This window comes from Notamacropus eugenii, chromosome 2 (assembly GCF_028372415.1).
Source record: "Notamacropus eugenii isolate mMacEug1 chromosome 2, mMacEug1.pri_v2, whole genome shotgun sequence".
Lineage (NCBI taxonomy): Eukaryota > Metazoa > Chordata > Mammalia > Diprotodontia > Macropodidae > Notamacropus > Notamacropus eugenii.
The window spans coordinates 328,209,837-328,222,058 of record NC_092873.1 but is presented as its reverse complement, the minus strand read 5'-3'; the positions used below and the strand labels follow the sequence as shown (position 1 = coordinate 328,222,058).

Below are 12,222 nucleotides of genomic sequence, written 5' to 3'. Positions count from 1 at the left end.
AAAAAATGTTTCCAACAAATTTTTCTGATAAAGGTCTGATAGCTGTATAAGAATTCCATGCAACGTCATTAATAATAATCTCAAACTAAAGCTGCTCTAAGTTTTTACCTCACACCCATCAGTTGAAAATGATCACCCCCCCCAAAAAAAGACAACTATTGGAGGGATCATGGGAGATCAATCAAACTAATGCATCATTGGTGGAATGTGGGATGTGCAAATTTAGAGACATCTCTACTCCAAATATTCATATGGACTATTTGTGCCCAACCTGTGGTAGAATCTTCTGAGTTCATATTGGTTTGATCAGCCACAGTTGGACACACTGTACCTTGACCCCAACATAATGTTGTCATTGTGGTCCTCTTCCAGAACAAAGAACAACCAACCAACTATTGGTGGAGCTCTGAAATTGATCTGACCATTCTGGATCTGATCTGGCCAACTTGAAGCTGTACCCAAAGGGTCACTTAAGTGTCCTTTCGACACCAGTAGAATGAATTATAGAATGACTATCATATTGTAAAGAAAAATAATTGTGAAAGGCTTTTGAATTGTAATCATTGCAGTGACTAATTACTACTTCAGAAGACTGACAATGAATCATGCTTCCCTCCTCTTGGCAGAGGAGCTAGACTAAAGATAAAGAATGAAATGTATATTTTCAGCCAATATATAAATTTATTCTACTTTCCTATATTTGTAATAAGGAAGGGCTTTGGGCCAAGGGAAGTTATGGGAGGATAAGTGGGTAGTAATAGTGATAACCAAAAAAAAAGAAGAAAGGAGAGTCATTTAACCATTAAGAACATATACAAGGGCAGCTCGGTGCCTCATTAAATAAAGCACAGCCCAGGAATCAGGAGGACCTGAGTTCAAATGTGGCCTCAGACTCTTACTAACTGTTTGACCCTGGGCAAGTCGCTCATGAGAGCAGAAGAAAGTTGAAAAGGAGATACAGACAAGCAGAGTAATGTTGGGATTAGCATGTTAAATTTGAAATAGACTTTAAACAATGAGCATCCTATTTCTTTGGGAGTTTTTTTCTCTCCTTTGCATGGGGAAATGTTGGTGCTTATGGTGCTTATTGATTTTTGTCTATGTTGTAATCATAGAAAGGAAAATTAAAATTGAGCAAGAGAAATAGATTGCAGGATTGCCTCATGGGATTTTGGCTATGATAGGAATAAATAAAATAGGCTTAGAGAAGCTAAGCAAAATGCAAGGTATCCATCTTTGGAGGCTTTTAAGAATAAAATACCTGAAAGTTGAAGTGGAAAGAATGCTGGATTTTGGAATCAGGCAACCTTGGTTCAAATCCTGGCCCTACCACCTACTTCCTGTGTGATCTCAAATAGGTCCCCTCACCTCTCTTGGACTTAGTTATTCACATATACAAAAAAGAGGATTGTTGTTGTTTTGTCCTTTGTTTTCAAGGATGAAGTCTTGACTTGCACATGAATTGGATTTAAGTGAGGCAGAACTGTGCAAAGTCCTCAGCCTCACTCTCTCCTCGGGAGTCATTGGAGTCCAGTGGCAAATCAAGAGTCAAGGTGATTGGCCATGCTCCAGCATGCAGTGGCTGACCTTGTCCTTTTTAAATTAAGGTTTTTAGCTTTTATTTGAAAGAAGCCACAGAAACCAGTAAGAGATGAGGAGGGAGAGCATTTCAGGCATAGGGGATAGCCAGTCAGAATGCCCAGAGTTCTTAAGGTAGCCTTTTTCACAACCTAAATCAGAGACATACAAATCCATCCTATTCCTATCAGCTTTGTTGTTTTCATCCCACACTGCTGAGAAGCTCCACCCTCAAACCGTTTGGGAAAGGGCATTAATAATTTGGGCCATTTTTATTGAGGCCGGTCTCCACCAGCTAGTACAAAGTCTTTTTTACTGCTTGTCTCTACAGCCCCCTAGTGAGTTTTTAATTTTCATTTTCATTAATGCATAAAAGATTTGGGATTTGGGCAGCCCACAACTCATCTGTGAATCAGTAGCTAACTCCTGGGTAATTGCATCTCAAAGAAGTTGAATGAATTTTCTAGGAGTCTCTATGACGCAGTGCGTAAAGTGCCTGACTTCCTCAGTTCAAATCTGGTCTCAGACACCTAATGGTTGTGTGACCCTGTTTTCCCTTAGTTTCCTCATCTTTAAAATGAACTGAAGAAGAAAGGGGCAAACCACTCTAGGGTCTTTGCCAAGGAAACCCCAAATGTGGTCACAAAAAGTCAGACACGACTGAAAAATGACCAGACGAAAAGGAATCTACAGCTAATACATATCAGAGATGGGATTTGGACCAAATTCTTCCTGACTTTAAGGCTTTAAATGGATTTATTAGACCAGGAGGGGGGATTCTGCCACCTTGACTCCGCATGTGGCCTTCTAGGTCCTTGGGTGTGGCCTTTTGACTGAGTCCAAGTTTTACAGAACAAATCCTTTTTATTAAGGGGAGTTGTTCTGTGAAGTTCGGATTCAAAGGACTGCACTTGAGGACCTAGAGGGCCACATATGGCCTCAAGACTGCAGGTTCCCTACCCCTGTATAAGACTATAATGACTTTTAAAAAATGAGTAAATATGGAGGAAAAAAAACAGTAAGAAGAGCCTGATTTAGTGTGCAACTAAATCAAGTCAACAAGCATCCAAGGGCTTATGGTGTTAAGGGCTGGGAACGCAAATAAAGGCAAAAATAAATAAAAAATGTTTAAATTTAAAATAAAATCCAAATAAAGGCATGAACACTCCCTGCTCTCAAGAATCTCACAGTCTAATGGGGGAAATAACATGTAAATAACTACGTACAAGTAGGGTATATAAAAGGATATAGAATAGGTAAGGGAAGGCACTAACACGTTAAGGGAGAACAGGAAGAGAGCTTCTTGCCGAAGGTGGGATTTGGGCTGAGACTTGAAGGAAGACAAGGAATCAACTTCAGTTATGAGGGAGTTTTCTTTTCTGGTTTGAATAATTGTAAGTGGTTTCCACTCTGTGCCGCTGCCCCACACCCCCACTTCCTGCTCTTATTTAAGAGGCTAAAGAAAACAATGTAGGTAGGAGATTGTGGTGAGATTTACCCTCCCTAGTGGTACTGCTTGTGTATTTTTTCTTAAACAAAACATTGTGCATCGTAGAACTACTTCCTTAAACAGATTTTACTGATGATCACGATGAAGTGTACTCTCTTACATTTTAAAGGAGGTGAGCTTGTCTTTCAAAGTTCTTTGCAACTTGGCCCCTTCCTACTTTTCCACTGTTTGCACACTTAACCCCCTTCCATGTGCACTCTATAATATACACTACTAGTCTTCCTTGTATTTTTCATATACCACACTGCATCTGCTGTCCCCCTATACCTGGAAGACTGTCCCTACTGCCTTCCCTGGTTTCCTTCAAGACTCAGTTCAAGCACCACCTTCTGTGGGAGGCCTTTCTTACTTTCTCTCCTCCCCTCCGCATGCAGGATTCAGTGCCTTCCCCTCCCAAGTTACCAGATAGTAATTGTTTCTCTTTTACCCAGGAACCCTGAGGGTCTTCCCCTCCCACTTTTATTATTAAAGGGGTCATCCCTTAAGTAACTACTTAAGTCTGTTCATTGAATGAGTGTATCTCACTCAAAGGGAAAAACTGATAAGACCTTAGCCTAAAATGGCCAGGGTCTCCCACTGCATCCTGGGCTATCTCCAGTCATCCTGATGAATATCAGGCCACTGGACCCAGATGGCTCAGGAGAAGGAAGTGAGGCTGGTGACCTTGCACAGACCTTCCTCACTCAAATCAAGTTCAGCTGCAAGTCATATCATCATCTTGATGTCATGGTCCTCTTAGAGAATGATGGACAAACACAACCTCATATTTGTTTTGTGTGTCATATGTGTGTGTATATATATGTATATACACACCTATATATGTACATGCCTCTCTTATTAGAAAGTAAATTTGTTGAAAGAGGAATTGTTTTGCTTTTGTCACTGTAATCCATAGCACCTAGTATATGGTAAAAAAAAAAACCATTTTACACTTGATTGATTGATTGATTGATTGAAAGGATTGACAGAATGCTATAATATGACTGATTAGTACTTCAGAAAGACCTTTCATCATTTGATCCCTCCCCTCCAAAAAACGGGGCGGCGGGATACTCTATATTGTCAGGATATAGACAGGGACACTTAATTACAAAAGTGATTTATTAACTATAGTAAGAGTAGGCATTATAATAGCTTGGGTAGGTTGAGAGAAGGGATAGAAGTCCTTTGAAATGTGGCTTTCATCCTTAAGGTTCAAGGGCGGCTAAGTGGCATAGTAGATAGAATATTGGCCCTGGAGTCAAGAGGGCCTGAATTCAAATCTGACCTTAGACACTTACTGGCCTGTGACTCCCACCCCCCAAAAAGTTCAGTGACCTAGCTCCTGCCCTTCTCTGAGTGACTCCCAGGCAGTGATTTTTTTTACATATTTCTTCTGAGTGTCAGAGTAGGAGTAAGCTACCACAGGTAGAATTCAGATAAGAAACTCTACTGTCTCTGACCTTAGTTTTTATTATTGCTTACCATTTATGGAGGTAATGTGGGAAAGTTCCAATCCCAAGGTTGCCAATTACTACCTTTCTAGTTGTGTTTGTTCATCGTTCTCAAAGAGGACCATGACATCAAGATGATGACATGACTTGCAGTTGACTTTGATTTGAGTGAGGGAGAGCTATGCACGGTCACCAACCTCACTTTCTTCTCCTGGAACATCTGGATCCAGTGGCCTGATATTCATCAGGACAACTGGAGATGGCCCAGCATACAATGGGAGACCTTGGCCCTTTCAGGCTAAGGTCTTGCCACATTCTCACTTTGAGTGAGATACACCCATTCAGTGGATAGATTTCTTTAAATTACTCAAGGTATGGCCCCTTTAATCAAAAAAAAAAAACTGAGAGGGGAAGAACTTCAAGGTTCCTGGGTAAAAGAGAAACAATTACTATTTAGTTATTACATTTTCTAGTACCTTAGGCAAGTAATTTCACTCCTTTGTGCCTCGGTTGCCTCACTTGTAAAGTGAACGGGTGGGCCAGAAGATCTTTAAGGACCCTTCCAGACCTAAATCTATAATCCCATTTCCCCATCTCTGGTAAATACTACATATGGGCTCAAGAACAACATGAGCCAAAAGCCAAAACTGACTATAGATGATTGTGAACACCCTCTCCCACTATGATGACTCAGGGAGAGAAAACCCAGGAATCTTGACCTGTCTCTCCTCAGAACTTTCAACTGGCATCACCAGTTACCTGTTGGACATTGCAAACTCTGCGCCCCAGAAACAAGTCAAACTCCACATGTCCAGAACTGAACTCATTACCTTGTCCGTACAATCGACCTTTCCTCCCACCTTGCCTGTTTTTGTTGAAGACACCATTTTCCTAGTCTTCCCAGTTTGTAACCTCAGCATCACTGACTCCTCACTCTCCCTCCCCCCCATATAGTTGTTCAGGAGCCATATCTTGCCATTTTTACTTCCACGTTTCTCAAATAGACCCCTTCTGTCTACTTACACCTTAGTTCAGGCCTTCATCACCTCTCATAGGTTTCCCCATTGGTCTCCCTGACTCATCTCTCCCATCTCTGTCTGGAGATGTACATCCTGTGCACAGCTTCCAAAATGATTTTCCTTAAGTATTGATCTAACCATATCATTCCCCTCCTTGGTAAACTTCAGGTGGCTCCCTATTGCCTCCAGGATACAATTTAAACTCCTTCCTTTGCTTTTTTGAAGTCTTTCACGTGTCCCTGACCTCTCTTTCCAGACTCATTATACATTACTCCTCTTCTCACACTTGGTAGTCCAGTCAAACTGACCTCTCTGTTTCTTCTACCTGAGACTCTGTCTTCTGCCTTTGAACTCCCCATCCCATGGACTTGGAATTCACTTCTCACCTCACCTTTTTCTCATAGAATCCTTCTTTTTCTTTTAGATTGCGCGCGCGCACACACACACCCCCCCCCCCCACCTCCCTACAGGAGGCTTTTCCCAATCTCCTTAACAGCTAGTGACCTCCTCACCAAATTACTTTGCAGTTCACTAGTCCATTATCTGGTATTCATTTGTATTTCTTCTCCTTGTATGAGCCCTGGTAATTATTTATGTACTTGACTCCCCCCATTTGGATTGAAGCTCCTTATCAGTTGGGATTGTTCATTCATTATATTTGTATCCCCAGGGCTTGGCACAATGCCTGGAACTTCATATGCAGTTTATATGTACTTGCTTACTCATTAGGGAGGTAATTGTGGTACAGTGCCAATCCCAGGTTTGCCAGTTGCTACCTTTGTAGTACCTTAGGCAAGTAACTTCACCCCTGTGGCCCTCAGTTTCTTCATTTGTAAAGTGAACAAGTGGGCTAGAAGACCTTCAAGGACTTTCCCAAATCTAATTAAAGCTTATTAAATGATTGACCTGATAGCTCAGCCACAACAGTTTCATCTTCCCTAATAGCCTCAGTTTCTGTATACGCACACTCTTTTTTGTTTTTCTTTTCTTTTTTTTTCTTTTTTTTTTTTATTTTGTAATGTTTAACAATCACTGCCACACAATTGTGATTTTATCCCCCCCATCTACCCCCCACTCCCCCCCTCCCTCCCCACGACTGCATACAATTCTGTATAGATTCTACATATACTTTCCTATTGAGTATATTTTCACTATAGTCATGCTATGTAGTCAGACTAAGATAAATGAAAGAAATCGTATAACAAATCAGAACATGATACACAAACACATACACATACACAAACATGATCTGCTACAATATGTGAGTGACTTCCATATTTCTCTCTCTGAGTGTGGCAGGCATTTTGCCTTGAGATCCTCCATTGGGATTTTTTTTTTTTTTTTGGTAAGAAGTTCTTGTGTTATTACAAAAATCTAAGTCTACCAGAAAAAACTCTCACACACTGTGGTTGTTGCTGTGCATAAAGTTCTCCTGGTTCTGCTCCTTTCACTCAGCATCAGGTCATATAAGTCCTTCCAGGCCTCTCTGAAGTCTTCTTGTTCATCATTTCTTATGGCACAATAGTACTCCATTACATTCATATACCATAATTTATTCAGCCATTCCCCAATTGATGGACATCCCCTTGACTTCCAGTTTTTGGCAACTACATAGAGTGCTGCTATAAATATTTTTGTACATGTGGGACCCTTTCCCATTTTTATGATCTCTTGGGGATATAGTCCTAGTAGCGATATTGCTGGGTCAAAGGGTATGCACATTTTTGTAGCCCTTTGGGCATAGTTCCAAATGGCTCTCCAGAATGGTTGGATGCGCTCTCAGCTCCACCAACAATGAATTAGTGTTCCAACTTTCCCACATCCTCTCCAGCATTTATCATTTTCTTGTTCTGTCATGTTTGCCAATCTCATAGGTGTGATGTGGTACCTCAGAGTTGTTTTGATTTGCATCTCTCTAACCAATAGTGATTTAGAGCATTTTTTCATATGATTATAGATAGCCTTAACCTCTTCCTCTGAAAATTGCCTGTTCATATCCTTTGACCATTTATCAATTGGGGAGCACACTCTTAATTTAATCGAAATCAATCCAGCCCAACAACCATTTATGGAGCACCAGACTCTAGTCCCAGAGGAATATAAAGACAAGATGAAAACCAGTTCAAGTCCTCCTAGAACTCGTAGTCAAAGAAGAATAGCAAACATTTACATAGCACTTTAGTGCTTTTATAGTGTCTTCTTTTTTCCTCCCAGTAACCCTGGGAGAGAGGCGCTATTATTATCCCATTTTACCAATGAGGAAATTGAGGCATGAGGAAACAGGTTATGTGACTTGACCAGCGTCACACACTAACTTGTCTGAGGCCAGATTTGAATGCAGGTCTCTTGAAGTCAGGTGGGGATACCACGTGTTAGTCAATTCATTCCAAGATATACCAGCAAGCCCCCTTCCAGGAAACATTGTGGAGCTCACTGAATATTCTGGCAGCAGTGTCAATGTACTCAAATGCCATTTGATTTAGCTATTTTCCATAGTCTTCGTTCTCCTGGTCTTCAGTTCCCCAGAGCATCTTCACCAATTTCAACCCCCATGTCTTGAGGTGCCCTGTTCTCTCTACCACAATGACTGTGGTCTAGTGAAAGGAGACTAATGGAAAGAGAAAAAAAAATGGGTTCCAAACCTATGTCACAGTGCCTGGCACACAGTAAGCACTTAATAGATACTTGTAGACTGACTATTTCAGTGACTGACTTGCTGATTTCTTCATCTGTAAAATGGGGATAAATTCAGTTCAGTCATTTTTTAGTTGTGTCCAACTCTTTATGATCTCATTTGGGGTTTTCTTAGGAAATATACTGGAATGGGGTTTTCCATTTCCTTCTCCAGCACATTTTACAGATGAGGAAATTGAGGCAAATAGAGTTAAGTGACTTGCCCAGGGTCACACAGCTAGTAAGTGTCTGAGACCAGATTTGAAGTCAGGAAGATGAGTCTTCATGACTGTTGGCCTGGCAGTCTACTCATTGTACCACCTCGCTGCCCCAAAATGAAATGGCATTTGTGAAGCACTTTGCAAGCCTTAAAGTGCTATATAAATGCTACTCATTATTAGTAGTAGTAGCAATAATAATGCCTTTTAATAATAGAGTAATAATTATGTAAACAGTGTCAATATTATGATGTGCTATTGATGCTTAGTATTGATGTTATCTCAGTACTAAAAAGTAATTATTATATTAATATTATCTCTTTATACTCTTATTTTCTCTTAACGCTAAAGAGTAATGATAATAATGGTTAACATTAAAATATAGCATTTTAAGGTTTGTGAAGTTGCTTTACAAATAACTGTCTCACTACATCCTCACAACAGCCCTGGGAGGCCAGTGCTGTTATTAACCCCAGGTCAATAGAGATTAAGTGTTTTACTCCGGGTCCACACATAGTAAGTGTCCGTAGGCAGATTTTAACTCAGACTTCCTGATTTCAGGATTCTGTGGCATCACTTGATTGATGTAAGATGGCAGCCATTTTCTGAGAGATGAAATAGCATCAAATCTAATCCTTTGGCTTGTGAATTTCCTGTTGCTTGTTCTTGTATTCCATTTTCACTTGATAATAGCCACGCTGAAAATCTACAGAGAAAATTCTGTACTTTCAAGATGAAAAACTATTTTGAGAACCAAGCTTCTTTTCACAAAAGTCAGCCTACTTGTGAAGAAGTTCGGGGTGAAATTCTGATTTCCTCAGCACCTCAGAGGCAGCTCAGTAAATTGAGGGAGTGATTCTCTGTTAGGTATCAGCTTCTTAAACGGAAGTCAGGAACCAAACCAAGCCTTGCTAAGGACAGAACTCTACAAGAGTAGAATGACCCAGTCACCTGTGGGTAGAATAAGCATTGTCAGAGATATGGTTATGTGCACCCTCTTCATCACTGAACTGGGCACTTTTCAGAGAAGGGTAGGAAGATTCATTGAATAAGCATAAACCAACAGGGCTTAGGTCACTGTAGCACATTTCACCTAGAGGGGAGGAAAGAAAGGAATACCCTGCCAAAGTGAATTAGGGAGGTAATCTACCTCCAGTCAGTCAGCACTTCTTAAGTGACTACTGTATGCAGGGTACTGTGCCAGGCATTTGGACAAATATACTATTTAGATAAGATGTGATCCCTGTCCTCAAGTAGCTTACAGCTAATAGGGGATACCCCAGGAATGCATCTGACTTTTTAATTGTGTAATTGGAATATATCCCTTTAAAAAAATTCTCTTGATTTAGATAAGGAATTCTTAGCCTTTTTTTGTACCTTGGACCCCTTTGAAAGTCTAATGAAGCCTTTGGATCCCTTCTCAGAATAATGTCTATAAATGCATAAAATAAAATGTATACTCTTACAAAGGAAACCAATTCTATTGAAATACAGTTATCAAAATATCTTTTAGGAGCAATTTTAAAATCCCAGGTTAATGAGCCCTGGCTTAGGTAGAGAGAACAGAATCTGAGCATTTTAGAACTAGATGGAACCTTCAGGTTCAGGAAATTAAAATATCCCTATGCCATTCTTTTGGAAAACTCCAAAACACATAAAAACTCAGGGGTGATTAATTGAGAGTTACTTTGCAAAATAATTTTTCTTGGGAGTTCCATCAGACAAGGGCTTTCTGGATACCCAGAAGCAGTGTTGTGCTGATAAGTATTTTAACAGTCAGCTCTCCCAGAAAAAAAAATTCATACAGTACACTTTTACATTTAATCTGCATTAATAACATTTTCTTCATCACTTTCTTAAGTCTCGGTAGTCAACAGAATAATAAATCAAGACTTGATTTGTAGCATTTTCCGATTCTCAAAGTAAATCTGCTCACACTGAAAATTTTATTAGTCATCTCATGAGTTGAAGCTGGCTGGCTTCAGCAAACCTCTGTATGTGTTTATAAGAGGCTGAGAAACCTAAAAGCTTAAAGGTTAGTAGAAACTACTGTCAAGTGAAAATCAGTCATCAGCAAAAGCCATCTCTGAAAATATAATGTAAGTCAGTCGCAAGATATGTACAAGTTTCTGATTTATTTGTGGTTTTTTAGGACCTAGTGTATTAAACAGGGCATAAAAGTAGCCTGAATAGATAAGTTTGCCCTTGATTTATTGTGTTCTGTGCATAAGCTGAAGAATATGAAAATAGTCAGACCCATTTGTAAGGGCATTTGTGTTATATCAGGGTGCTTTGGAGTGGAATTTGACCCAGGCTGTCCACCACCATGGGGATTAAACGTACATCATCTTTTGGAGAGCAGCCCAAAGTACACTCGTATGGAAATACTGACTCTTTTATGGATGACCTTTTTGTCCCCTCTAAATTTTGGTCTTCCCAAAATTTGGATTCCTTTTTGCTCACTCGTATAGACAAAGAATTGCATTTCTAGGATGTCCCACACCGAAGAGGCTCTGGCCGACTTCTCCCTCTCTATGCCCGTCCTATATCAACAGGAACAAAGACAGGTACCCTCCCAAAGTTCAGCCTTAACATTAATGGGATTAAAGGTATTTTTTTTAATCTCTCCTAAATGGTTTCTACTACTGTTTAGTAAAAGAAGGCAATTGAAAATTTTTTGCTTTCATTTTCCAAATAAATTGGGGATAAACTTAGATGAATAAAATGAAATGCCTTGAGAACTTCTGATGCATGGGGGGAAATCATTTTTAATATGATAGGTTTTTTTAAGTTGAAAATGACTTCTTAGTATTTCTTAAGCTATATTTATGTTTAAGTAATATTACTAAGATAAGAAGAAACCAAGACTATAAAGTGCTAACATTGATGGAATGTGTTTTTCATTGATTAATGAGATGTACTTGAACTTATCATGAAGTAAGATTTCCTACTCTTTTGCTTTTACCTTAACTTTCTAACAAAAGAGCATGCTCTTGCTTGGCCAGACCGCTTTTTAATAACCCAGTACTTACATTGCTTGTGGATAACTTCTCTGATTGAAGATAATGATGGGGGAGGGGGGCAAAGAGGGGGAATCACAGGCTGAATAAAAAATAGCGACTGAATCATTAAAAAATTTTTCACTTAAAAAACTGAATCAAATGTGCCTGGAGACACATGCAGCCACACTTCATCTTGGCTGGGTATCACATTGAATCACATCATACAGCTTCTGGCAAGGCTGCCCTTGGTGAGTGAAGCGAATCTCACATGACACATGGCATGTTAAAAAAAGACACAAAACCACATGACACAGAAAATATTTAAGGAAAAATTCTTGCTGTGAATGCCCACTCTAAATTTTCACCAAGCTACTTAGGTATCTGGGTAGTAGATGACTGTCTTGTCTTTTGTTGCCATCAAAATGTCTGTTAGATATAACATCCCTGTAAAGGGGCACGTGAAAAGCTAAAGCTATGGAATTGAGTTAAGCCAAATGAGCAGGAAAGAAGTGTCCATAGTGGTAAATTATGGAAAAGAATCCCAAGAAAGACATAGAATACCTTTATACATTACACAGGTCAGAGAGGAATGCTATGTTCCGTCCTTTGTCAATTAGGTTAGAAATCAAATGCCCTGAAATCAACTGGTTAACAGTAACCCCCCCAAATCATAATTATGTCACAGTGGAGAAAATACCAACTATCTTCAAACAGACGAGGCTGGGAAGTTTGTTATCAGTTGGTTCTATCTGACATAGGCCTGCATGATCTGATACCGTGTATTCTTTC

At 39.8% G+C, this 12,222-nt stretch overlaps 1 protein-coding gene across 7 annotated transcripts in view; it reads left to right on the top strand.

Moving 5' to 3' along the window:
* Window positions 1–12,222, top strand: part of PITPNC1 (phosphatidylinositol transfer protein cytoplasmic 1) — a 378,124-nt gene that overhangs the window by 348,174 nt on the left and 17,728 nt on the right. The window lies entirely within an intron of this gene.